The sequence below is a fragment of the Micrasema longulum genome, unplaced genomic scaffold (genome assembly GCF_059751315.1).
Source record: "Micrasema longulum isolate JH-2025_06_02 unplaced genomic scaffold, ASM5975131v1 h1tg000070l, whole genome shotgun sequence".
NCBI lineage: Eukaryota > Metazoa > Arthropoda > Insecta > Trichoptera > Brachycentridae > Micrasema > Micrasema longulum.
The window spans coordinates 330,584-357,891 of record NW_028277277.1 but is presented as its reverse complement, the minus strand read 5'-3'; the positions used below and the strand labels follow the sequence as shown (position 1 = coordinate 357,891).

At 31.5% G+C, this 27,308-nt stretch overlaps 1 protein-coding gene across 1 annotated transcript in view; it reads left to right on the top strand.

Moving 5' to 3' along the window:
• LOC148285004 (uncharacterized) overlaps positions 1–27,308 on the top strand; it is a 254,759-nt gene that overhangs the window by 29,965 nt on the left and 197,486 nt on the right. Inside the window, exon 2 of the mRNA XM_088231574.1 lies at positions 21,891–21,936. The gene's annotated coding sequence lies outside the window, so the exon portion shown is untranslated. The remainder of the gene's footprint in view (positions 1–21,890; positions 21,937–27,308) is intronic.

Genomic DNA, 27,308 nt, shown 5'->3' with positions numbered 1-27,308 from the left:
GTGGAAGACACATTACCGTAGGAAAAGCGAAAGCATATTTGAAATATTTTCGCATCGTTAATTGAATACTTACAAAAAGTTACCGTCGGTTTGCTCACACTTGAACGTAAGTGAAATCCATTACATTTTTGTCAAGTGATTAGTGGAAAAAATATAATTATGGCATAAAATCACGCTCACAATATTTGTACAACACAAAGACTCTTTATATTACAAATTATAGTATTCTGTGATGGTTCTACTATGGTGGACTTTTTGCTTATTCGGTTTGTGGTCCCATGGTAGTGTCACGGATTCCAAATCAGATATTCCATTGCTCAACCACGCTTATTTATTAAAATATTTATTTAGAATATCTCATTATAGAAGTAAAATTTTTGAAAAGATTAATTTGGAAATCACAGAGTTATTCACGATTCTGACTATCTTTTAACGACGTTTTCGTTTAATTGATGACAATATGATAGCGAGGAGGAATGACAAAATTTTTGCCTTTTTTTTTTTACACCATAACAGGCCAGGATGTCTAATTACAGTGATGAATTACATCACAGAACACACAGGCTTGAGAAAAATCACATTTAATTTTTGTGTTCGCACCGGGAATCGAACTCGGAACCTTCCGTGTGTGAGTCAAGCGTCTTGACCACTACACCACGAAGGCCGCTTTACTATTATATACAAGTGTATTTCGGAATTAAAACACAATTAAATTTCCAAAATTTATTTCCAAGTTTTTTAAGTGATGGAGCTGAAACCTTGCTTGCTTGCTACGCAATATGTCAAGTATTCACTCAATTAAGTTAATGTCAATTCTGTCAAATAGCCGTGATTAACTAATAAAAATAATTTTTATTGATTCCTTACAAGAATGTACCACTGTGAAAATCTTAATATACTCGTATATGTATTTTTATGTACCTTTAAAATATATTTTTGAAACGTGGTCCCGTGGGTAATGTCACAGACTCCGAAGATCCGAGGTTCGAACCTTCTTTTTTAGAACTACTTGTTTATTATTTTCTTACGCGGTTATTTACAATAATAAAAAAATGGGCCCAAAATCAATTTTTTGTGCAAATCACAAGAACGCTAATATTTTATTTAAAAAATGTAGCCTTTATATTGAAGTTTACGAAAAACAAAACCACCTAGTTAGATTCTCAATCATCTGCGCTTTTCTGTTCGACAATTACTTTGCTTGTTAAAGCCGTGATAAGTGTCCTAGGAGGTAATCGACATGCAGAAATAGTCTGAAATGTTGACATTAAAGATTGAGTACATTTTACGGCTATATGTTGAGCCAGTGCACTTACAATACTTGGGCGATACAACATACAACACCTGCCGTGGGCGTCCGCACTCAAGGCTTTTATCGTGAACATTCTACTAGCTATTATAAGCCTGATTCTGATGCTTAGCTAAATATAGGATAGTCAGTGAACACCTGCATCAAGTACTGAAACATTTCACTAAAACTATGCGGAAAAACCAACACGGACCACACAATAAGACTCACGTCAAATACATATATACTGGAAGCCGCCCTATTCTGGTATCTCGCTAATGATGGACCACCTATACTCGTTTAGTAATATGAAACCTCAATTACTCCATTTTCAGAATAAGACCATCAAAAATACTCTCTGTACTGCATTGTTGGATGGAGCAACCGATCAGCAAATCATAAATACCTCAAGTTCCGCATAATTTCAAAACCGCAAGCCAACCAAAGCTTTGCGCCTTGATATAGAATCTCAAGAATACAATAATCAGATGAATGTTGGGTATGGTTCTGTAATAATGATAAGTCTTTAAATGGTATTAAAAGAATTCTTTTGCTTAAATAATTGTATACCACTGCCTTTTGGAGAATGGGCTTTTAATGAGGTGTCCCCTTTCTTGTATTTAAAGCCATTGTTAAACTATTATGTTCCTCTTCTGTCTCCAAACGTAGAAGATGGAAGTTGACATCTCCTGAAAAGGGGATGGGAAGAATTGAGATATTTTAAATTCATCGGTTAACTCTTCTTGTCTTTCCATCATGTGTCCGGGTTCTCGTGGATGCGGACGTGCGATGTGAAGTTCGCGGTGCGGCTTTGTCAATCTGAAGGATCAGATTCACCATTTGTCTTCATAATCACTTCGGCAATATTTTATATCAAATTACCAGTTACCGCGGACATCTTGTTGAGTGATGCGTCAGTAATATATCAGCGGGATAATTTGATACGCCGTGGAACTTGCAATTTTTGCGGTCATTGCGTTTGTTGATTAGTATCCGTAAACATTTCGGACATCATCATTTTATAATTTGTTTTTAATAATAAGTTAAAATACATTTTTTTTATTGGACCCATTTGGTTTTTTGTACTGGTATATTTTAGTAAATTGAATCCCGAATCGAACCCGGAATCTCACTAGAAATCAAACTAGGCAAGCATCTTATTAATTACACCACAGGGGCCGCCAAAATAGTTAGTTATATGAAATATATAAACAAATTTTGGCTTGGTAGTTATTTAATTCTCACTGTAAGATTATTTTAGATGTAAGTGGGCATTATATTTTGAAAATATGACATAGTTTATTTTAATTACAATATAAATAAGTATATTAATACTATTTAATAAGTTATTCCCAGTTATTATCATTGCTTGACCGTAGAAAATGAACATTTTCTTACACTGATTTAAAATCTTAACAAGAAATCATCATCATCCCTTTTTCCGTACCCAGTGGTACATAGGGCACTAAATTAGTAAACCAAATGCAGCCTAGTTCGATCATCTGTTAAATAAAGGTCAGGTGATCAGTCTCACGCTCACGTCTCGAGTGCCCGTCCAGAAAAAAATAAATATTGCAGTTTAGAAAAACATTAAAATCAATATTTCACGTCCACTCCGCCAGTAATCGAATCCAGGACCTCGAGAATGATAGACGAACACGCCAACCACTGTTTAGGATTTCTACCTGAGAGCAGCCATCAAGTCAAAAATACTCGTCCCGGTTCTATTTCACAAACAGAACGGTATTCTTTATCCGCCTGGACCCAGAGAACATAAAAAACAATAAACAAATTAATTAACACTTCAAAATACAGACAACACACAAAATCACAGAAAATTATGACGTACATTTAAAAATCATCAATAAGTTTTTTTTTTTAAATTTATTTGATTGACGGATTTATGCAGTACATTCTTACGATGTTAAAAACAATTTCTTATAATAAATACAGGTACTAATAAAATAAAATACAACTAAATAAAATTACAGCCAGGACAAAAAAAACTACCTCAAGACAAGATCCGGTTTATCTTAGTGATTATTTAAATCTTTAAAGACTTACACCAAAAAATTCCAGATCTTGTCTCGAATTTACAATGCGACACAATCGGGACATCGGTGCATGCAAGCCATAGTTTGTGCTGTGTTGATCAAGGAACAGCACATTATTATTTCGCAACCGGCGCATTGGAACATTGAATGCCACTTGTTCCAGTAACGATGGTACATCAATAAGGCCTTTCAGTAAGTTAAACATAAATATAGAGTCAATCAAAACTATCTCAGAGAGGCGAGCCCGATGGATCGACCACATTTTTCGCCATAAGGGTCTCCTGCATGACATCATAGAGGGAATGGCTGAGGGTACAAATTATAGAGGGCGCCCCCGACGGGAATATTTGGAGCAAGTGTGCGAAGATTTTAACTGCGCCTCATATGTCGAGCTGAAGAGGGCTGCGGAAGATAGAGACCAATGGAGGGCGAGATGCAGGACTTTGCTGCAAACTAATTTCCAGGATTGAGACTGCAAAGAAGAAAGAATGAAGTCAATGTTATTTCTGCGTTTTTGTAGACTTGAGACTTGACTAAAATAAAATAATATTAAAACATCAACAAAATGACTCACGCTTTACATTTTCCACTCATTTTAATAATATCATAGAAAAGGCCCTAAAGATGTTAAGATTCATACACAGATATATATCATCAATAATTTATTTATACAATAGGGAAATATCACATACTACGAATACCGATGAAAATAGATTAACAATAATTCATTGTATTTTCAAAATCAATACGGATATTGCAAAGAAATGTTTTCATGCATTAATTTAAGAAATTTTAAATAAATACGTCACTAGAAAAACTCGACATGTTTGGCCTTGATAGTTGTGTCGTCAAGATTTGCGACAATGCTCTAAATAAATTTGAATAGTCAGTAACAAATAAACATGAATCGTGACGTATTAGGGGCGCGGCCAATGGAATGGCCGTTTTTGCGGGAATTCAAAATAACAAATTTAAAAATATTTTTTATGCTAGATATTAAAAAAATTTTTTTTTAAATATTTTACTCGACAGTATTTCATGGACCTTTATTACTTTAAAAATGTTTTTAAAAAGTGATATTTCCCTATTCTTTAGTTCGTAGTAATTTGGATTTTGGAGGTGTAGTCTGGTTTAATTTAAACTTGTGATTATTATACCAATGTCGTATGTATTGTTTGTGAGAAACATAATAAATAAAATGGTTTGAAGCTGGATTAAATTATGTGTTAGCATCGCAAGGAACTGGGTCTGCCTCATTTTTTTGTCGGCTTGCAAAACTAGGACGAGGAGAAAACGAAAGGTACTGAACGCACGGGAAACGGAGAGACTTGCCTTATTCATATTCTGGGCACGAACTAAGACGAAATAATCTCATCGAGAATCAAATCCGATACTATCATCACTTTTAATATGTGCGGTATAATTGGCATTTGTTTATTCCAACTGTTCGTGACCCCCTTCACTGTAAAGAACAACGCTCAGAATGTTCAATCACTTCTCAACTTGTAGGAAAAGTTAAATTAATAATCAAATTCGTGCCAGGGCCTCGATTATGATGGGAAGATAAGGACGTCATACCTTCACCGTGACGGTATAGTTGAAGATAAATTCTCTCGAGTGATTACGAAGATAGACTACCGACCCCCCACATTCATGTTTTGGATAGGTACATCGATATGAAACAAGGGGAAGCGTACGTCACGGTACACATATCTTCGCACTTAAATGACATAGCTTCAGTATTACGTAATAGTTGAAGATAAATTATCCCGACCGATTGCGAAGATACACCACTGAGCCCCCCCACCATCAAGTTTTGATGTAAGTACATCGGTTTGTACGACGCGACGGGTCTAAAACCCCTCGATTCGTTTATCTACGCATTAAAAGTGACAAAAATTTTGTTCCACAGAGCAATTTTTTCTTCAATTACGATTTACGATCTTTCTGAAGCTGGGACTTTTTTTTCTTAAAAGCCCGTTACAAATATGAGAGAAAAATAAGTAAATTTTGAAGTTGAATTAAATTCCGACATAACTGTCAGTTTTAAAAACAAGCAGCTAGATGCAGTGGCTAGACTCGCTATATGCTGCCCTATCAACATACAAGAGCATCTAGCCGTAAAATGTTACGATTTATTTTGTTTATTCAGAAAAACAACAGCAATACAAAAAAATATACACAACATTATAAAAAAAACATAAAATAAAGCCAAATCAGTTTTCCACATAAATACAATTATAAAAATCCAGTTCAGTTAGATATTAATTCATAGAAGTGCATGTGTGCGAGTTTTTTTTTGTGTGAGGATGCGTGTGTAAAAAAGTGGAGTGTGGTTTTGGTAGGTATGTGAATATTTGTGTAATTGTATATGGGTTTGAGAGTAGGTTTATGGACAGGGTGAGTGTGTGTTTGATATGAGTGAATAGAAACAACTTAAATTTATTTTGTAAAAATATTTTTTTTTTAAAAAAGAAACATAATTTTTTTCATATAATAGTTTTTTAATTTTGGTTTTAAAAGTGAGTTTACTGCAGTTAAATATGTCTATGTTATTGAAAAATAAATTATAATTACGCGTCAAGCGAATCAGAGGAGAGTTCTGTGCATAGTTGGTGCGAACTGTAGGTACATGGAAAAGAGATAGATTCGTGTGACGGGTGCGGTAGCCAGGTACATTAAGGGCCAACTCAGAAACCAGAACAGGACTATCAAGATGTCCATTAAGAATATCATTTAAAATCCCCATATCTAATACCTAACGGCGATCCTCAAGACTACGTATATTATGTTTATGACGAGAAGTTTTATAGTTAAGGTCCGTAAATCTGGATCTCCAATTGAGATGTCTCAAAAATGTTTTCTGAATATTTTCAAGCCTTATCTTGTGAATGGAATACTGAGGAGACCACACAGGGGAGGCATATTCAAGGAGACTGCGAACGTAAGCGAAATAAATCAATTTGATACTACCAATATCATTAAAAACTTGGCAAGTGCGGATAACAAAACCTAAGCTTCTGGGTGCCCGGTTCTTTTCGATGTGGTGTTCATACGCAAGTGTTTTACCTAGAATCACACCAAGATCACAAACACTTTTAACTCATTGTATAGCTTGATTACTTAAAAAATGTTGATATAAAATAGGTTTGGAGCTACGTGAAAAAGAAATGAGTAAACATTTTGAGACATTTACATTTATGAAATTTTTTTCATAGTAATCTGTTAATCGGTGAAGATCGTCTTGCAGATTATGGCAGTCACTAGTATCTTTGATATTCAGATATATTTTTTTATCGTCAGCATACATCAAGAAATTTGAATTATGGATGACTGCATATATATCATAAAGGTACGCATTATAGAGCAAAGGACCTAAGTGTGACCCTTGAAGAACTCCCGATGTAATATCTATAAAATTGGATCGAAAACCTCCGAGTACGACAGCTTGGCTCCTGTTGCTTACCACTGTAAAAAATAAATTTAGTTATTATATTTTTTCCATCTGTTTTAGTATCTTTCTGAGTGTACGTATCGAGAGCCGACCTTGTAATCGCTCAGTACATAAATACAGACGATTGTTAAGCATACAGTCTTGGTAATTGTCAAAAGTCATAAAAAAAATCATGTTCAAATGAGCATTTTTTGCTTGAGTAGGGATTTATTGGAGTTTATATTCGCTTTAAAGTGAGCACTTTTTATCACACAAGCCTATTTAAATATATATGAGAACTATTTTAAATATTTATAAAGTAAGGAACGCGGAATAAATTTTCGAAGTCATTCATTGGTTCTATTTGATCATATGATGTCGAGATAACAAGTAGACCGAGGTAGATACAGATAGTACATATACCGTTTCGATATGTTCAGATAAAGATAGCGTTCATAATTGAGACCCAGGTTCAGATTTATGTAATAGATGCCTTCGAGATGTGGTGTTGGCGTCGAATGCTGAGAATACAATGGACAGCCAGTAGAACGAATGTCTCTATACTGGTGGAACTCATCGCAAAAGTTCGCCTATCAGCCATATGCTCCCAACTTTCTGCAGTTCTTCGGACACATACCTAGACGTGACCCAGATAATCTGGAGAAAATATGAATCACGGGCAGTGTGCCAGGATGACGAAACAGGCAGAGCTGCAGCTCGATGGATCGACCTGGTGAAAACAACGTCACGGGCGACCCTATATGGAGCTGTGGAGAGGGCGCAGAGACGTGAAGGGTGGAGACGCATTGTCAATGGAATGGCTGGAGAGAGTACCAACGATCACGACCCTCAGAACTGAGGAATGACAGAGAAGAAGAAGAAGAAACCTACGTAACATTTGTTTTTTCGGTAAAAAACCATATCATTATAAACGTAATATTATGATGATTTATACATAGGTTTGATACTGTAATTCTACAAGTTACTTTAACTCTTTATTTTTTTATTATTATTATTAAGCAATATGGGTACATAAAATAATACATACTTTTTTTTCTATTAAAATCTAATTTTATATATTTAAGTTTATCTATTTTAGTTAATCTTTAAATTGTAACTGTCTAAAAATAGAGAATAGAGATTGTGTTTGGAGAGTGGCTTACACTGTTTTAGTTATTTAGTGCATTTATATACGAGTAATTTCAAATGAAAATAAAAATTGTATTACAAATGCTATCTGTTCCAAATAAACATATATATGTACATACATGTACATATATGTACACATATACACACACCCTTGCATACATACATACACACATAAACATTCACATATATAAACATACATACATATACATCACATCCGCACATATATACATACATAAATAACAAAGTAGCAATTTAGAAATAAACATAAAATCTTAAATGTATAATGAAACTATGATATTAATATTATTTTAAGAGAAACGATAAATTAATCTTACGTACTATTTAGAATTTTTTGAAAATAAGTCGTTAAGGGATGTTCTTTAAAAAAAAAAATATTTTTAAACTTTGCGTTTTTGCTTCAATTGGACGGTTTATATTTATGTTTACGCCTGTGGGAATTTTAAATATACTAAAGATATAAATGTTTTTGGGAAAATACATGTGTAGTAGGTATATAAAAAAATACATTTATAGAAAAATGTGTGACTAATAGTACATAACCATAGGAACTAAAAAGATAAATTAACAAACCAAGCATGTTTTTATTAAAGCTTAGTATAGTTTTTAATATTACTATGGTAAATTTGGGGAGATTGTTTTAAATTTTCATATATTTTTGAATCGTATAAAAGCCAGTTACAATAATCTATATCCGTATTACTGCCTAATTCTAAAAATTAGAATTTAAATACAGTTTTAGGTATAAATATACCTAACTAGCAAAATGCAACAACAATTTTTATAAAATAACCGGAGTCTTATAGAATGTTATAAATTGACAGTATGATTTTTTTTAATTACTACTTGAGGAGGTACGTGGAAGGTAAAATTTAGTGTTATGTCTTTGTTTTACCTAAGAAATTTCTTACTACATGTATAATGTATATGTTTATTATTATGTTTTGTTTTAATTTCATTGCATTATATTTGCTATATTATTTCAGTTAAATGTATGTATTATTACTTATTACTGTATTATTACAAGATTATTACCATACCATTATGTTAATATTTATCTGTCCCAAAATGAGTTTGTTTTACTTCCGGGAGGACAAAATAATTTGTTTGATTTAATAATAAGTAAATATTTTGTTTAAATTTTTTTCAACACAGAGGGAAAACATTTCTGAGAAGGGAATATGGAAGTCTAGGCATTTACAGGGCTTATGACCTGTCATTGGCTGGTTTAAGTGGCCACTTTACACACTGTGTAACATTCACCATTCTGCCCATGTTTGAACATCCACATTTCCTAAACTCTTCCATCTGTTGACTTTTGTGAAGTAAAAGAGCTGAAACCTTTATCACGTGGGTGAGATTCATCCGGCTGAACCAAATCACCTACTAGGCAACGCCTGAAAACAATTTTCCTCCATATTCCCTTCTCAGAAAATTTTTCCCTCTCTGTTGAAATAAATTTAAAAATGATCAACTCCCTAGGGAGGAAATCCAGCCAGTCTGCAAGCATTTGGATATAATCAAACATTGTTGAAATATTTTGTTAATACCATAACATGCAACATTTTGAGTAAGTAAATACAAATCTTTAAAAATATTATATTTATCCTTTAAAAGATTTAATGAAAATAGGCTTATATAAAGTATAACATACATGATCAAAATGACCACACGGTTTTGCAAAGAAATAACTGATAACAAACCAGCAAATCATTCACGAACACAGTAAATTCATTAATTCGCGTATTTTCTTTTCAAATAGGCAACAGTGCAACACGGCTTTATGGTTTTCTTGTTTTATTTATTTTTGTTTATTTTATTTATTTTTTATTAATACATACAAATACACACATATTACTTAAAAATACAATAATAACGTATCCCAAACTCTATGAGCCCAAGGGCCCTGTGTTGAGTTGGAATACAACATAATGGAAAGTGAAAGCACGTACATAATTAAATAATAGCAAACAATGAAAATAAAATATAAACATACATTTATTTAAAATATTTCATTATTTAATTTGATTCTTACTTTTAAAAAAAAAAAGTTTTAAACTTCTACTGATGCGTTATAATATCAATTTTAGGTTTAATTTTTATTTCTAAATCTCGTGTAAAAAGTATTGTATGCGTTAATTAAACCAAATATGTTTATATTATAATTTTTGTAAAAGGCATTTTGGCCGTATATGTTATTAAAATAAATATTCACTAAATGAATAAATCGATGCCTTTTTAAAAATCTGTAAGTAAATAAAAGCATTGCTTTTACCAAAGAGTCAAAGCATAAAACATTTCGATTGTCTTATTTTGTAAGTGGATTTAGAATTTAAGACTGAAACAATATTTTTATATATTTTTTAAAGAACAATATTTTGAGTTTGTCCAAAGTTTTGTAAACAAGGTCTGGATTTAACTCCCGGGTGAGCTGTTAATATTAACATATTACAACAGAGGTGAATAGCATTTTAGAGAAGGTAAGATAGAAGTCTAGGCATCTACAGGGCTTATGACCTGTCATTGGCTGGTTTATGTGGCCACTTTACGTACTGATAAATCCACCTGATCTATGAAGAAGTATAGAAATTTTTAAAAAAAAATCAGGCGTTGCCGAGTATGTAGGTGAAATAAATCAATTAAATGAATCTCACCCGCATAAATATATTTTTCAGCTTTTTAACTTCACAAACATCAACAGATGAAAGAATTGAATGAATACAGATGTTCGAATATGGGCTGAATGGTGAATGTTACACAATATGTAAAGTGGGCTCTTAAACCAGCCAATGACAGGTCACAAGCCCTGTTGATGCCTAGATTTCTATATTTCCTTCTCTAAAATGTTCTTGACCTCTGTTGTAATATGTTAATACTTTTTAAACGATTATGTTCTCTTTTCTGAATTTGATATTGCAATGATAATTTTTTTATTTTATAAAAGATCTACCTTCAAAAATGGATAAAACCACAGATAAAATTCAACCTTGCGCAGAACGCGGCACCATTTACAAACAGATCCATAGATAAGGTATCGGAGGACATCTAGTGACGGTTATTCTAACGACACGGATGTTCTCACGTGTTTTGTGGAATATAACTTCCTTCCCCGGTCCCATTTCCACCTCTACCGGACTAACTACCCATTCGACTCTTAAACAGTTATATTTTATTTCACCATGCGAACTTACTGTAAGAAATGCGAAAACACAACACATGTGTCGTGTTTGTCTCACGAGATCAGATCTACAAACATTTCACTTGTGCGGTGTCACTTTATTTAATGGATTATTCCTACAAAATGTGTACATTTGATATAATTCTGTTATTTCTAGTAAGTAGAATAAATTCAAGACTAAAAATTCAACCATTTTACAAAACTTTTTATCTAAATTAACTTTTAGTTATACATAATAAATTATTTATCTATAATGTGAACAAAGCATTTTAATCAAATGGAGACGCTCCCAGCTTCCCCGATACTTTCTAAGTTTCATTAAATATTTTCAAACCCTTAATACGTAGTAAAGGTTGTTTTGAGTTCGAGACAGTCTCACTTTGGGAAGCCTGAAATCGTCTCCACTTCTCGTTTCATGTTTGTAAATGAATGTCGGGGTTTTTAACAGAATTAATTTTTCAATGTCCTCTTTTATATCCTCTTTTTTAATCCTCTTTTTAGTTTTACACCCTCCATCGAGTTGAATGTTGTGTCATATGATTAATGTATATTTGTCTTCTTTAATACAGGCTAGCCTGGTGAAAAATACTTATTTGATTGTTAACCTTTTTTGTAAACCTGGGTGTTTATTCAAAAGCACAAATTTGATTTTTTATTTATTTATTCCCATACCTACCGAAATTAAAGAGCAGTGAATACTTTTTAATGACTGTCTCATTTTTTTTGCTTTTATTGGTAGTCGGCATTACACGGAAAAGTTCTTTTTTTAGTTTTACAGCTGGTTCCCGGCTGATTTGTTTATTTTGGAGCGAATTCCTGCCGTTTTTATTATTTTTTAATGAAATTAAACTTATTTGATTGAGTAAAGATATATTGTATTATACAATGAGAGGACACACGAATAACATACGTTTCATAAACTGTGTTAATTTGTTGTCAGTTTATGATCCGTGTTCATTGAAATATTGTATGTACGATTATTAAAATCAAATCATTCCTTCAGTAGATAAAAAATACAATACATTTATTATATCCGCAGAAGTTGATTCAGGCCTGAAAAGGTTTATTCCATTTGTTTATCAATTAATCAATAATGTATTTTAAACTAATATCTTAGCAGATACAATAAATAGAATATGAACCTCCACGCATTTACAGCTGCCTGGTTTAAGTGATTCACTGCTCGACATTTACAATTCTGCCTATGTTTTAACTATTGGTGACTATACTACCGTCATAAGCAAAAATACAGCTTTTTGATAAAAATCACAAAATTTTGATCCGTTTCATATATTTTTTTAAATCGTTACGAAAAACGATAGTATGATCTTAAGTTTTTTAGGGAATAACACAGTATCTAGAGATTTTTAAGCAAAAACACAGTACACATATGACGAACACTGATTTTACGCTTAAAAACAATCGACATATTTAGTTTTTACTTCTGATTTATTGCAGCTTTTAGTAATTTGCATAAAGTTGATAAATACTAAAAAGCATCATATCTCAAAATACGACTTTTGCAAATGGCTGGTTTGATGCTTATGGCGGCAGTATACTTACCAGACGAATATAACTTGACCTTATAATACGTTTTTTTATAATTGAAATGGGTTTTAAAATTACAAATATATTTTTTTTAATTAATAAAACAACAGTTTATTTTATCCATCAATCAGTCAATATTTAAGTAAATTAGCTCTTAAACTTTATTGATCTAAGTGAGTTTTTTTCCGCCAATTAATTATCGTTTACACATATTCTCACAATGTCTTAATATAACATATTGGCTTTACAGCGAAAAGGTAAGGTTAGTGTTTTCACACGTAAATTTTTAAGGTTAGATTTGAATATGTCGAACTTTCTATCAGTCAATATAATGACTATGGACACCTATAATTAGGCTACATATTTGAAAATCTTTAACCACTTTCAGAAAAGTTGCATACCTTGAGGTGATGATTAATTACCTTGTCCATGTTATGTGAAAATAAAACCGAAAATTCGATTCATTTTCATGGTATTTTTTCTCAGAAAAAAATACGTTTTCATCTTACTCATTATAATATATTCAAAGTAGAATCAACATTTTAAATCGCTATTTGCAAAATAAGTTTAAATTAGATCAAAATTAAACCTTCAGAAAATCTTCATCGTGTTTACGTTCTGAGCACGAAAATAAATGATATAAAAAAGCGGTTGTGATTCTACTCAAAGCTATCAGCAGCGGTAGATGAGTCTTGTTTCTTGTATATGACCGTATCAAAATAATTATAACCCACGGTTCGAAAACTCGGGGGTTCTGTCAAACATCAAATCTTTATTCGTTCGTCAATCGAATTATATGCCAATCGATCAAGTCAGATATTGAACGTATCATTGGAAATATCCCGTAAATACAAATGCTTATAGGATGACTCTATTGACTGACATGATGACTATGTAAATTAGTTTTAGTTAATGTTTAACATATTATTAATCAATAAAATTAAATAATAAAATTAACTTCTATGAAATTACCATCGATTATATACGTTTTTAATGAGTTCTTGCTATTATTTGACATGAAATACCTACTTATAAGGTATTTTATTACTAATTTATGTTTTTTTTTTAAAATAGTTAATGATAAAATTCTCTATTACTTATTTTTATTACAAAGTGTTTATTTATTTTTTGACAATTGTAGTCTGCATTACTTTACGGGCTGTTAAACCCAACACGTAATGCTTACATGTACAGAAAAATAGATAGATATTATCCGCAGAAGCCGTATTCAGCAAGCGAATTGCTCTGTTAATGGGTGAATTCTGACTTTTATTCGTTCGGCTTCTAAGTGCGTAAAAGAAGGCATGAGATATCGCAGTAGTATTATTAAAAGTATGAATCAAACACCTTAGTATTGTTTTAGTTTTCTATTACTACATCGAGTGAAATGTAAATGATTTGTATCAAATAAAAATATATTTAATTTTGTGTTCTGGGCGGACAAAAAATACAGTTTTGAGTGTGAAAAAGATCCAGAACCCTGAAAGCGTTTCTGACTCTATGGCTAGTCTCGCCTTGTTGACGCGTTCGTCTACTATCCTTGAGGTCCAGGGTTCGATTCCTGGCAGGGTCAACCTAAAATAAAGGTTTTAAGAGTGGTTTTACACTGCAATATTTTGACGTTCCTAGACTGGCGCCTGAAGTGATCACCTTAACTTCCGTGAAACATAAATGATCTAGATACCATGCAATTGAAGTACTAATACATTGTTCTATGCACCACTAGGGGCGGATAGGGAAATAATGACGAAAAATTGTGTTAAAAAATAGTGATGAGTCCATATTATGATTTTGAAAATCACACATTTGTATTTAAAAAGGTTTATTTTAACGAAATTTCTGAGCACACTTTTTTCTGTATTTTGAATTTTACATTTGCTTACGTACCTTTTTCAATATCTCTCTATTTTCTGTATGTTCATGTTGGTCAAGCGAACGACTGTCGATATTTATTTCTCTGACGCGATGTGCCTTGATCCCTGCGCTGACGATTATAATAAATTTTGCCACAAAGCTAAAATTGATGTAATCTTTAGCCTGTCGACGCTACTGAACTAAGAGCATCTTGCCAGGTAAAGGTATTACATAATAGAGATTGTCTTGCATTGCGTGAGTTGGTTTATATGACAGATAGGTCGGATTATAACCATAATATTATATAAATCATCAAGGTCGTGCATACCTTTCATACGTCCTTTTAAAATCCTTGATCACTATCTGACACACATTTATGATATATTTTGTAACCAGATTATATCAAACGTAAAATTTAATATAATATATTGTATATCAGTATATTTTTATATTCCCAACCGGGTCACCAGAACTCAAAATTTTTATTTTTTTTGGTTTTCTAGAAGCAACTTTGGTTTTTATGTCCTATACATATGTTAATTAGTAAGACTTGACGTTAGTTATCAAGCAACTTAGATTTCTTTGTGATAGATCTTGCTTTTCGAAGAATTTTTTTTTGTTGTTTTTTTTATAATTTTTAAAAAACGCGTTAGGGTAATACATAAAAGAGATTTGTCTGGTTAGTAATAATAATAATCCTCATTTAGTTTGGCATTCAGGAGAATTGGCATGGATAGCTCGATATTTTATATTGAACATGGTCTTTTTAATAATTGTAAATAATATCATTTCATTATTGTCTTTATAAATTTGTTTGTGTTATGTTTTTGAAGCTTTTACTTGCAATTTTTTTCTACGTGTAATTGATGTTTTTAGATTAAATATTAACATAATAAAAACATTATTATAATAAGGAATAAATTTATTATATTATTTTGCCTTGCATCAAAAATTAGCATGAAATATAATAAGTGCATTTTATTGATAGAGAGTATAAATAAGATTATTTTTATGACCTTAGTCTCCATTAAAATCCGATGAAAATACCCAAATCTTTGAAAGTGAAATTTTCGCATCACAACTTAACCTCAATCAACTTTTGAACGTGCATGCTTACGGCAGTCACGCATTACCAAACAGGTAAAATGTGTTATTTAAACAAGGATTTAAAATAATTTTACTTTTATGCCACTTAAAACTTTTAAGCCACACTATACAATGTAAAGCGTATTGTACTTAAAACTATTAATACTGTAATTTTTAATTCAGATAAACATTTAAAAAAATATATATTTTGATTCAAATTTATTGCAACAGAAAAAGAAAACAAATAATATGGAAGCCTGGGCATTTTCAGAGTGATATAACAAGGGATTCCTGGAATTGTCTAGTTTTAGTGGCCACTTTACACGCTTTTTATTCACAATTCTACCTATATTTAAACATCCCCATTTCGTTAACTATTCCATATGATGACCTCTGTGAAGTAAGAGAGCTAAAACCTTTGTTGATGGGGGTAAGATTCATCTGGCTAAATTATTTCACCTACTATGCAAGAAATTTCTAGTACCAGTAATTTGATTCAAATTATTTAATGATTAATAACGTAATTATTGAGTGGAATTCACCACTGTAATTGGGGCTCCTGCCCTGTTGTGATGCAAATAAAAAAGAATAAAGTAACTCCCCAGGGATCATAATCCAGCCTTGTCTATAAACATTTTGACATACTTAAAATATTGACGGTATTTTATTTATATCAACGACTTTATAGACGAATTCTGTATTTGAAACTCAGGAAAATTTTACTAAGTAAGAAAAGTATTTTTTTAAATAATGAGGAAGTTCAGTGTCCTTTTTTATTTTTTTATTTGTTAATGTAATATTTAACCAAACCAAAATTTTTTGTTTTTATTTTTATATATCGTATTATCAGCGCTATGATTTTTTAAAGTTTTGTATTTCTGAAATAACTCCGCGCGTCAGAGGTTGTTCTCTGACAGTTCTTCCAATTGGTTCGTTTACGAAGACCAAACCGGATATCCTTCAAAGCTCTCATATAATTGGTTGGTTCATATGAACCAGTGACGTCATTCAAAATAGTGCCTTTTTGTTAATTTTTTTTTTTTGTACATTTGCAAGAAATTTTGCAGCACAATTTAATGCTCCAACTTTTACCGGGCGCAAGAAAAAAAAAATAAATCCAATTTCCCGTGGGGCTGAAGTTCTTTATTGCGTAAGTACAAAGATGTGGACATTTTCTATATTTTCCGAAGAAAATATGAAAATGTATTATTTGAAAACCTTATAACATGTGATTGGCTGATTTAAATTCTGACTTCATAACCTTTAATAATAATACTTGATTCATGAATTAATTACCATTATTATTTTTTCTTTTAATCTTACATGAAATGAAGCGTTTTACGTGAGGATTCGTGATTTATCTATTGGTTTTCCAAAGCTCTTGACTAACATAATCAAATAAGGTTCGACAATGGCCGACAGTTCATTAAATTCTAAAAGGATTCTAAAAGTCATCTTCTAATTGAGTCTCACAATTTTTTTTTTAACATCCGAAAAACGTCTTTGGATTCTACGCACGGATACCGGATAGCAAAAAAAGAGTCTGTTGATAATATTTGTATAAGGTTTGCCTCAATTTGCCCAAAAAAAGGCCGGTAAAAGAACCTTGTGTAATGGATGCTATTTTGACCAAATTATCTCAACCATTCATCCATGTTGCCAGTCACGAAATTGAGAAGTCAATTTAAATATTTTTTGTGAGCTAGAATTATATCCAACCTTGAATTTCGCTCGACATTAAACTGAATATTTATGGGAAGCAGCCGATTGTCTTTGACATTTTACTTATTGTAAAAGCACATGATAATGTTATCATTTGGCTAAACATGTATTTTTTGTGCAAGTTAAAAAATATTCAAACAATTAATCAACAACGCGATTACGTTTGTATTTATTATGAATAATAATTTCAACACATACCAATAATTTTGAGCAATTTGCCATGTGAATACGTATGACGTTTATTTTGTTTTTCGTATGCCTCACTATAATTTTGTTTATTTAACCTTGTCTGTTTTTTTTACTGTTAAATACTTTCATATTACTACGTTATTTATTTAAACTAATATCAAAATAATTATTCCGTTCCTATTTAAGAGAGGTTCTTGCTGATGAAAACAATTTTCAACTTAAGGCGCTCTCAATCCAGCTGCTGCTGTACGAATATATAGAAATAAGGAAGTAAAATCGTATTTTTTTTAAATGTACTATTCAATCCTCGGCCTCGTGGTATAATGGTCAGCAGGTTTGCCTAGCATGCAAAAGATCTCGGGTTCGATTCCCGATATGGTTGATACGAAATATTTATTGGACATACGAAATATAATGGACAGCGATAGAATGGCTAAAAATATTAACAATGAGAATGTTGATGGATGCAAAAATAAAGGATGACCGAGAAAGATCAAATCTAACAAATACTTGAAGGTAGACATGTTCAATGTCGGAATAATCGGAGGATGTATGAATGTAGAGGAAGCGAGATCTGTTTGCAAAGATAAAGTGATTTGGCGTTCTATCCTCACTGCCTACCCTTACGGGGAAACGGGGCGATGGTTTATGTGTGTTGTGTGTTGTATTGTAAAGATTTTTTTTTGTTCGGTTGTGTATATTTCGACTTATTAGGTATCTTGGTATCAACAACTCTTGTTGAGTTGAAACGTTGAACAATTTTAACAGTAATGTCACTGTTTAATTTTATTACATGACTATCAATTTTACGAATATTTTTTTTTTAAAAAACAGATAACACGAAAATAACTACATTTTAAAATCAATCAATAAACGACGTTATACGTTAGTGAAAATGATTTTAAAGTAGCAATCATTCCCATCTTTAGCACTTACACTTTTATTGCTGAATCTACCGTGGGAAGTCTGGACAATGTTATTTGGCAATTGGCGTGAATTCGAGTTTTTTTCCTAGTTTTGCTGGCGTGTTCAATTAACTACCGAACCGCGCATCTGCCGGAGAGCGCTTAGTTCCTTGCCGAGGAATCGTGAGCGATTTATTTTATAATGTTCCGAATCGGACTGATCTCTTTATTTAGAGAACAAAACTGCTGATCTGTGTTGAATAATCTTCAAAATAGCCAAAAGCCATACAAATTACCTTTATTTTCAATTTGTTTTATACTCAGTACTTATATACTATTCGTTCTTACTAACAAGTAAAGAAGTATACCTAAGTAAATTATAAGATACAGATTTAAACATGCTGGTAAAAATTTAAAGACATAATCTCAATAGCAAACGGGTTTTATTCTTGTTTTTAATTCAAGTATCCTGCTTGTATGTTTAGTTCTTAAACAAATATTTTAAAAACCGACTCACGTACGTTCTTGGGATTTTGTCCACAAAATAAACGCATACCATTCGGACTATATTTTACAATTCGTTTCGTTATAATGAAAAAAGGATGTGATAAAAAATTTACCATTCCTACGTACGCAATTAAACATTCAAATTCAACATATTAAAATGTAATTATAACCTGCCAGTCGTGTTAAATTCAACATATTCGTTTAGTCACTACAAGAGGCCATTTGAATGAAGTTTAAATATTCGTTTTTGCTAATATAATAAAAAATAACATCCAAGTATTTGTGTATTTATTATTGCAGATATGAATTATTGTTTATAACTATTAGAGTAATTTTAAGAGAAAATTTTTGAGTTTTATTTACTACATTTAATTTATTTATTTATTTGTTAATATACACGGCACGTAGTGCCTTTTACTATACAAAAAATACATATTGTGTAGAAATAAACACTTGAATACAGTAGATAAAAGAGGAAAAAACAACAAAAAAAAAAGCATAAAAAGTTTACATATACATATTATATCACAATGGCTTCATTCAATGAATACGAAACATATTGTGTAAAAAAATAAAAAGTCATTATAAGGAATAAAAAATAAAATTTTAAAAAAAACATTACATGGAATATAAAAATGAAAATGTACGAAAAACGTATTTAAAAAAAAGTTATTTTAAAAAGAAGGACAGGCAGATATATCTTAAATCATAATTATTACTTAATAAAAAGGACAGGTAGATATATCTTTAATCGTAATTACATTGAACAAAAAAATACAAAATTACAAAATCTAAGTTAAAAATGTTTTTTTTTATGTATAAAATAAGAAAAAAAAAACATTTAAAATACGATCACTAAAATATACAAAAACTAGAAAGAAAGTAAAGAGAAAGCAATTAAAATTTTAGAAATTATAGGCATTTTTCAACTAGTCGTAAATAACAGTTGTGATGGTTTTTTTTTTTAGTGGAACAGGGTTCAAACCGTAAACGACTGACTGATGAGTAGCCCGTTTGTATTATCATATACCCAGTTGATTACATTAAATATCTGGGTAAAATAATTGACAGAAATCTACCATGGGAGGTTCTGGTCCAATCGCTGGTTTCTAGATGAAGAAAGCTGTGTATTCTGCTCACTTGGGAACATCTTGGACATTGGCAATCTAAAAACGGTGTATTTTGCTATTTTCCAGTTAGTGACAACCTATGGTATAGTAGGCCGGGGAGGTTGCACGACGTCTGTCATGAACCCCTCAGTAAATGCACAAAAATTAATACATAAATGCTTCAATGTCCCCCCACTTTCCCATCTTAGAGATTGTTTCAATTTATGAAGGTACTGGAAACAAGACAATTTTTTTTTTAAAGTGCGAATGACAAATTTCTGGTTATGCGGTTACGAGATGAGATCCCAGCAGAATACTCTTACGAGATTTTCCTGTAATTTGAATTATTTAATACCAAAAACACGCACTTCTTTTGCTTTGAGACATTTCTCTTTTGTAGCCCCAAGAGTGTTTATTTTCAGGAGAAGTGTACTAATTTAGATTGTGTCTAAAGCTAGGGTTTCCTAGGACAGCGGTGCCCGTATTTTAACGGCCGTAGTGAACGGTGATGCAGTGGACAGCCATCGTAAAAGTGATTAGAGAGTGGTTTCCTAGGAAAAAGGTGTTAAATGGTGTTGATAACACCGTTTTCCTAGAAAACCACACTCTAGTCACCTCTACGACGGCTGTCCACTGCATCACCGTTCACTACGGCCGTTAAAATACGGGCACCGCTGTCCTAGGAAACCCTAGCTTAAGGGAAGAGACCATTGCAGGAGACTGCTGCGAGATATTGTACAGATTTATATACTACTAAGCATGTTGTCTAGATGTTTATTGAAATATACGTTAATGTAATAATTTTCAATTTTAATTCTGTTTTTGTTTAATAATGTCCATACTTGCACTTTCCATAATGTTGTATCCCAACTCAACACAGGGCTCTTGGCCTCATACAGTTAGAGATATGATATTTATTTTTTTGTAATATATTTGTATTTCTATGAATAAATGAAAATTTAAAAAATAAAAACAAGTGGACGATTTATATACATATGGTTTCATTTTTGTTTAAAAAAATACGCAATGAGCGCTGGATAAAATATAATTTCGGGAACATCGTCAGCCTTGTGAAGCAACAAATTAATGAATACCTATATATTACTCAGAATGAGGTTTAAAAAAGCCAATATTATAAAACGTATACGCGTGTTTTAAATTATACAAACCAAATTTAAAATACACATTTGGTCATGATATTCACAATTACAATACGCGTTACTCGGGGAATCTTTACGTGTTTAAGTTTCGCTCAACGAAATTCAGCAGAAGGTCGCTGGAAAATATTGGCCATTCCCAATTTGATAAACTGCCCGATGAGCTAAAACACGAAAAGTCGAATAAAAAATCCAAAAGTGTCGCAATTAAAAAATATTACTTTAATCCTTTTGATAGTGATATTTATTAATTTAATTTATATGGATTGTGTAAAGAATTGTGTTTTATATTTCTTATATTATGTTTTATTACGGATGTATGATAATATTATGGTATAGTCACAAAAATGTTTTCTTTAAATGTTCGGTTCCAAATGAGTTTTTTTTTATAACTCCGGGGAGTATATTATGTTCTATGTGTATTATTTGTTTTATTAATAATAAAAATAAAATATAAAAAAAAACATAATATTTTATCTGTTTTCTGTAAAAAAGTACACAAATTTTGATGAAAGTAGATTTGAATCAAATCATATTCGTACGTAGGTATTGTAGTAGAAAAGTGAGTAAAATACTAATTTGATGGCATTAAATTCAAAATTTTTTATATAAGTAATGATAGAACTTACGAAACTAATTAAACAAAGGTACTCAAGAGTTACATACGTTTATTTAAAACTCTTTTTTTTTCAGATGCAGTACGTCTTCTCCTATCTCGATAATCTGTTTCAATTAATAGGTAAGTTACAATTTTGCACGTTTATGTAATGTTATGAATAAAACTGAAGCAGATAGTTAAAAAATAATAACAAGTCCGAGTATTTTCAACTGTTGTGAGGAGATTTTTTTCAAATGGGTGTCTACAGCAGTATCTTTATATACAAGTTGCTCATTAAACCCTGTCACATCCGAAACCACGATGATCAGCAAGAAGACACATTGACAAATTAAAATAATTTTTTAGTACCAATATTTTTTTAAAAAATAAAACAGCAAATAAAAGCAAATGGTTGCTTACTTCTGCAGGGGAGAAACAAGGTGGGGGGAGCGGGAGTCTGATGCGTCGACTCTGCGCGGCCACGCTCTCCTCACTTCTCCCCTGCAGAAGTAAGCAACCATTTGTTCTTTTAAATATTTTGTTTTTAAAAGTTTTCTGTGATCAAAATATTTTTTTAAATATTATAATATGGCTTTTTGCCCGTACTGATCATCGTGGTTTTGGATGTGACAAATATATCGTTGATTAAAACAACTAGTTTACAAATTTATTGGTATTTTCAGTCATTGACTACTAGGTGTAAGGATTCAAAAGAATCTCACCTACATCAATTACTAGTTATTTTACTTTACAAAATTCAATCGGTCTAATGATCGGCCACAGCTTTCGTCATCTCGTTAACCATAATACGTTAAGGAATGCTATCTTTGTAGTTTTTAACCATTCAATTTTTGTGCGGTTTCGTCATGTACACTTGCCGAACTTACTGGTTCTTTGCTCAATGTATTATTATTGTGTTTTTTGTTGCAAATTCTTAATAATTTTTTGTAAGTTGCTTAAATTCCACTCGTCGATGCGCTTTGTAGCTGCAAAACTTTTGGTGATGTTAGCTTCCATATTATGTCTAAATCAAACTTCGACCATAAATAGTTAGGTCTATATTTTTAACTACCCATGCGCTCTGTAGCTACAGGACATTTAATCTAGATTCGATTTGTAAGCGATTATTTATAAATTAAAAACACCTCTTACTCATTTTTTGTAGTGTAAATGGGGGTTACTTTCTAAATGTCCGTGCGCAAAGTAGCTACAAGACATGTTGTAATCTAGCTCCTAAACAATTATTAAAATATAACCTTATTGGAAATGGGAAACTAGAATCCCAACCGCCTATGCGCTCTGTAGCTGCAAAACGTGTTGGGGTGTTTATTGTACATTGCCTTTGAGGTTATTTACACAAAAATGGTGCTACATAAATTATCCTAAATAAATGTGTAGTTATCACTTAAAGTCGCGAACGTAAGCTATGTTAATTTTATAGACTTTCGTATTTTTTTCTAAAAGGTATTTTTCTCCTCTGTTTTCATATATTTCAATCCCTATCGGTCTTGTGAAAATCAAACCCGGAACCCCCTTACGAGAAGCCTGAGTTTTGGCCACTTTACGTTCTAAAGAAGCCACTATAAAATATAATTTTTAATCATTAATGTTTCTTTTAATGGGCACAGATCATTGATCATAGTCAATAGTGCACTCATGATTTGAATATACCATTATCAATCAATGTTATAATATTTTGTTCACAATGACCTTTGGCCTTTGGTACAATCTCACTCAAACGATAGGTGTCAAAAATATTCCCGTAAATTCCGTGACTCTTTGTAACCACAAAGGTATATTCTATAAAAAAAAAATATTGTCTGTTTTATAAACGTGAACCTGTATTATAATATCGGAATTCAATACAAAAGCATTTTTCATTTCTTAAAACACAACTGAAGTACATATGATTGTTTGCTTTTCTTAGCTCTTGTTTTTAGAAAATGGTTAAGTTTTTCAATTTTGTTTTATTTTAGTAAATTTTTTTTTTCGAAATTTATTTATTTATTTTACATAAACGGCATAAATTGCCTTTAACATAAATTAAACATAAAAATGAAAAAAAAATAAAAAATACATATATAAAAACATAACAAAAAATTATAAAATTGCATAACTATAACAATAGTAACAAGCAGGTAAATACATATAAGCAACCAAAAATATTAACGAAATAAATACACAAATATGAAAAAACAAAAAAGGGAAAAACATTTTTAACTATAAAGAAAAGTTTAAGAATAATATTGCGAGAGAAAAAAAGAAATCAGACTCGTTTTATAACTATCAAGTCCAGAACCAAATATATCAGCCTTGTCCTCATACTGATTGCCATATCTATGGAGCCTAGGGATAGGAATCGATCGCTTCTAAAAATGTGAAGTATTTTGAAACCGATAAGCAAATTAAGATATTCATGTTTTGAAATATATTCAACAAAAAAGGCATTCCAAAAATACAAGAATCATGTCTCAGGGCAGATCAATTAATTTAGTCCAATTCATGTCATTTATAATGTCAATTTAAACTAGCTTTTTAAAAATTATACCGTATTCAAATTTCATTCTTAGAAAAATGTTTTCAATTTTGAGACTTTTTGAGCATCGTAATACAGTAGTATTTCGATTGTTTAATTATATTCATGGGGTAGGTACATAGTTTAATATTTGATAAGGCTGACATTAAAAGGATTTATTTATATACGTTTTTCACTTTCATATTTCAAAGGTATAATAAATACCTAGATTATCTTGCTTTAAACTAAATAATCCATTTAATTTCTGTTTAATAGATAAATAAGTAAATAAAGTCATTACTTAACGAACTTGCTAACAAACAAGCTTACTATAAAAAAAAACAAGCCTGCAAAAAAATTGTATTTTAATCGATAATCGTGATCTCAGAACCTCTATAATATTTTTTTTATAATATTTTTACTATTATACCAAAAAAGCCCCATTTATATTTCCGCATGATATAAATACCCTGTAATTAGTGTTCTGAACACTGTACAGTCTGTACACTAAAGGTAGAATAACATTGTTGTGTTGTGTTAAGGTGTGGTCTGTGGTCTGTCGTAATGGCTAGTTTAGGTCGGATAATATTGTTGTGTTGTATTGTGGGTGGTATGGTTTGTTGGGGGTCTTCTGTCGTTTTTATTTATAATTCTTGCTTAACGTGCTTGCGTATCTGCGAACAGTGACTTAATGCGTTAACGAGACGATTTTAGAAACACATTGATGTGTTGTGTTGTGACGCATCATAACCCCCCTCCATCACTCTGGCGCGGACTAAAAATCGTTGGATCGGAACCGCATCGTGGCGTGCCACGATACACTTCACTAGAGTAATGTAATTCTGACTATGTAAATTATATGCAAGTCATATGCGTCACATAACTTTTCAACACACCACTCCACAGCACGTCATAACAATATAATACTGCCTTAAAATAATGACAAGGAATGGAGTAGGCTGTCATTGTAAAACTAACACGGTAGTAAGAAATGTCGTTTTTTTTTTTTAAAGAACAAAACTGGAATCGATAAACCACATATACGAGAAACCTTAACTTGACAAAGGTGGAGCGAAGGTCGAACAGTGACGTGACTGGCTAAATATAGTTATGCTTCATTCGACCACGCAAACTCCAACAGTTCTTCAGGAATTTCGTCGCGCAAGACTCGAGCTTCTGACCATCCTTTGTGTATTTTACTGAAAATCCGTTGAATTTTAATACAGTTATAGATAAAGCATTTATAGTTCATGCACATATGTGCACGTGCATCCATATACGTACAATAGACACACAAGCACCCCTTACTCTCTCCTTACATACCTACACACACACGGGCATAACTTTCAAAGTGCTTACAAAAACATCTGAGCTTTCAATTCTATCCAACCTCAGTTATCGGGAATCCGCATATCGTCATTCCCAAGCAAAAGCTTGCCACTGCAATTTTTATAGTTATCATTTTTGTTTACATCTCGCCAAAACTATTAAAATTAAAATCAATTTTGAATACCCGTTAGGTATTCAACATAACTGCAATACGCTATAGAAATTGCTGCAGCAAATTATGATATTAATCCACGTATTCAAAGATTGCATAGCCTAGGGACCAGATCAATTGTATTGTTTTTTTTTTTACAATAGTCAAATCAAGTTTAAACTTGCTATTAAAGAAACGGTTTAAGAATCAAACTGCTCTTTAAAATATTTACGTTTATTGTAGAAAGATAAAAATAAATGTAAAAACAAATACATTTTTTATTTAAAAAAGAAACATGAAAATGAATAACCGACCTGTGTTTCGGTTTTAGCCAATAAAACGAGTTCCTGCCAAAAAAAATGTCTGAAACTTCGGTTTATCCCAAATCCGCGATCGGGATATGTCGGATAACATTCGGCTGTACTGCATCTTAAGGCTCGTGACTCTTAAGTTTTCGTGAATTCTAAGATCTTTCGTATATGTTTTATTATATTTTTTTTATAGTTAATACGTTAAAGTTTCCATAGTGACAGCGAAGAAATGCCGGCTCATTCTGTCACAAGTTCTTTCGTCGTATATCCATCTCACTCTAACGCAATAGAAATCGTATTTCGCTCTCGTTCCCTCTCATACGATACGAATTAATTTACGAAACGAATTAGTTTTTGAGTGAGGCCACTGTTACCTATAAGTCAAACATAACAACGAACTAAAAATAGACTAAAAATATAAGTAAAAATGCCTTTTATTCCATGGTGTATTTAATTCAACATTTATTTTAATGAACTCGTATGGTTTTAACAATAAAATCGCCTAATTTTGGGCTTACGGTTTTGGTTTTTACTATAATTCTTGTTACGGTCTTTACTGTAATTTGATGTTTTTTAGCAATATTTTGAGTTTGTCTAAATTTTTGTAGACAAGGACTGGATTCAACTCCCCGGGGAGCTGTTTATATCTTAACAAACATCAACAGATGAAATAATTGAAAGAATATAGATGTTCAAATATAGGCAGAATGGTGAATGTTACACAGTGTGTAAAGTGGCCACTTAAACCAGCCATTGACAGGTCATAAGCCCTGTAGATGCCTAGACTTTTATATTACCTTCTATTAAATGTTCTTCATCTCTGTTGTAATATGATGTTTTTTGTTGATATTTCTTGATAAAACTCCATAGTTAATGATTATGATAAAATTATAAATAAACTTTTCAGTGAAACTTCATGGTTTCGTTTTACTTTTTATTATTTTGACCAACGAGCGCTTTCGCCTAAGTAGGCATCTTCAAGATTGGTGAATTGTTTACAACACTTACAGTTTTTATACTATTATTAAAAATATTGTTTAAATACTTATTTGATCTTATTTCCAAAATAAGTATTTTAAATATTTATGTTTCTGTCCTCTGTTAAAATACTTATTTGATCTTAGCTCCAAAATATGTTAAGAATAGTATAAAAACTGTAAATGTCGTAAAAAATTCACCAGTCTTGAAGATGCCTACTTAGGTGAAA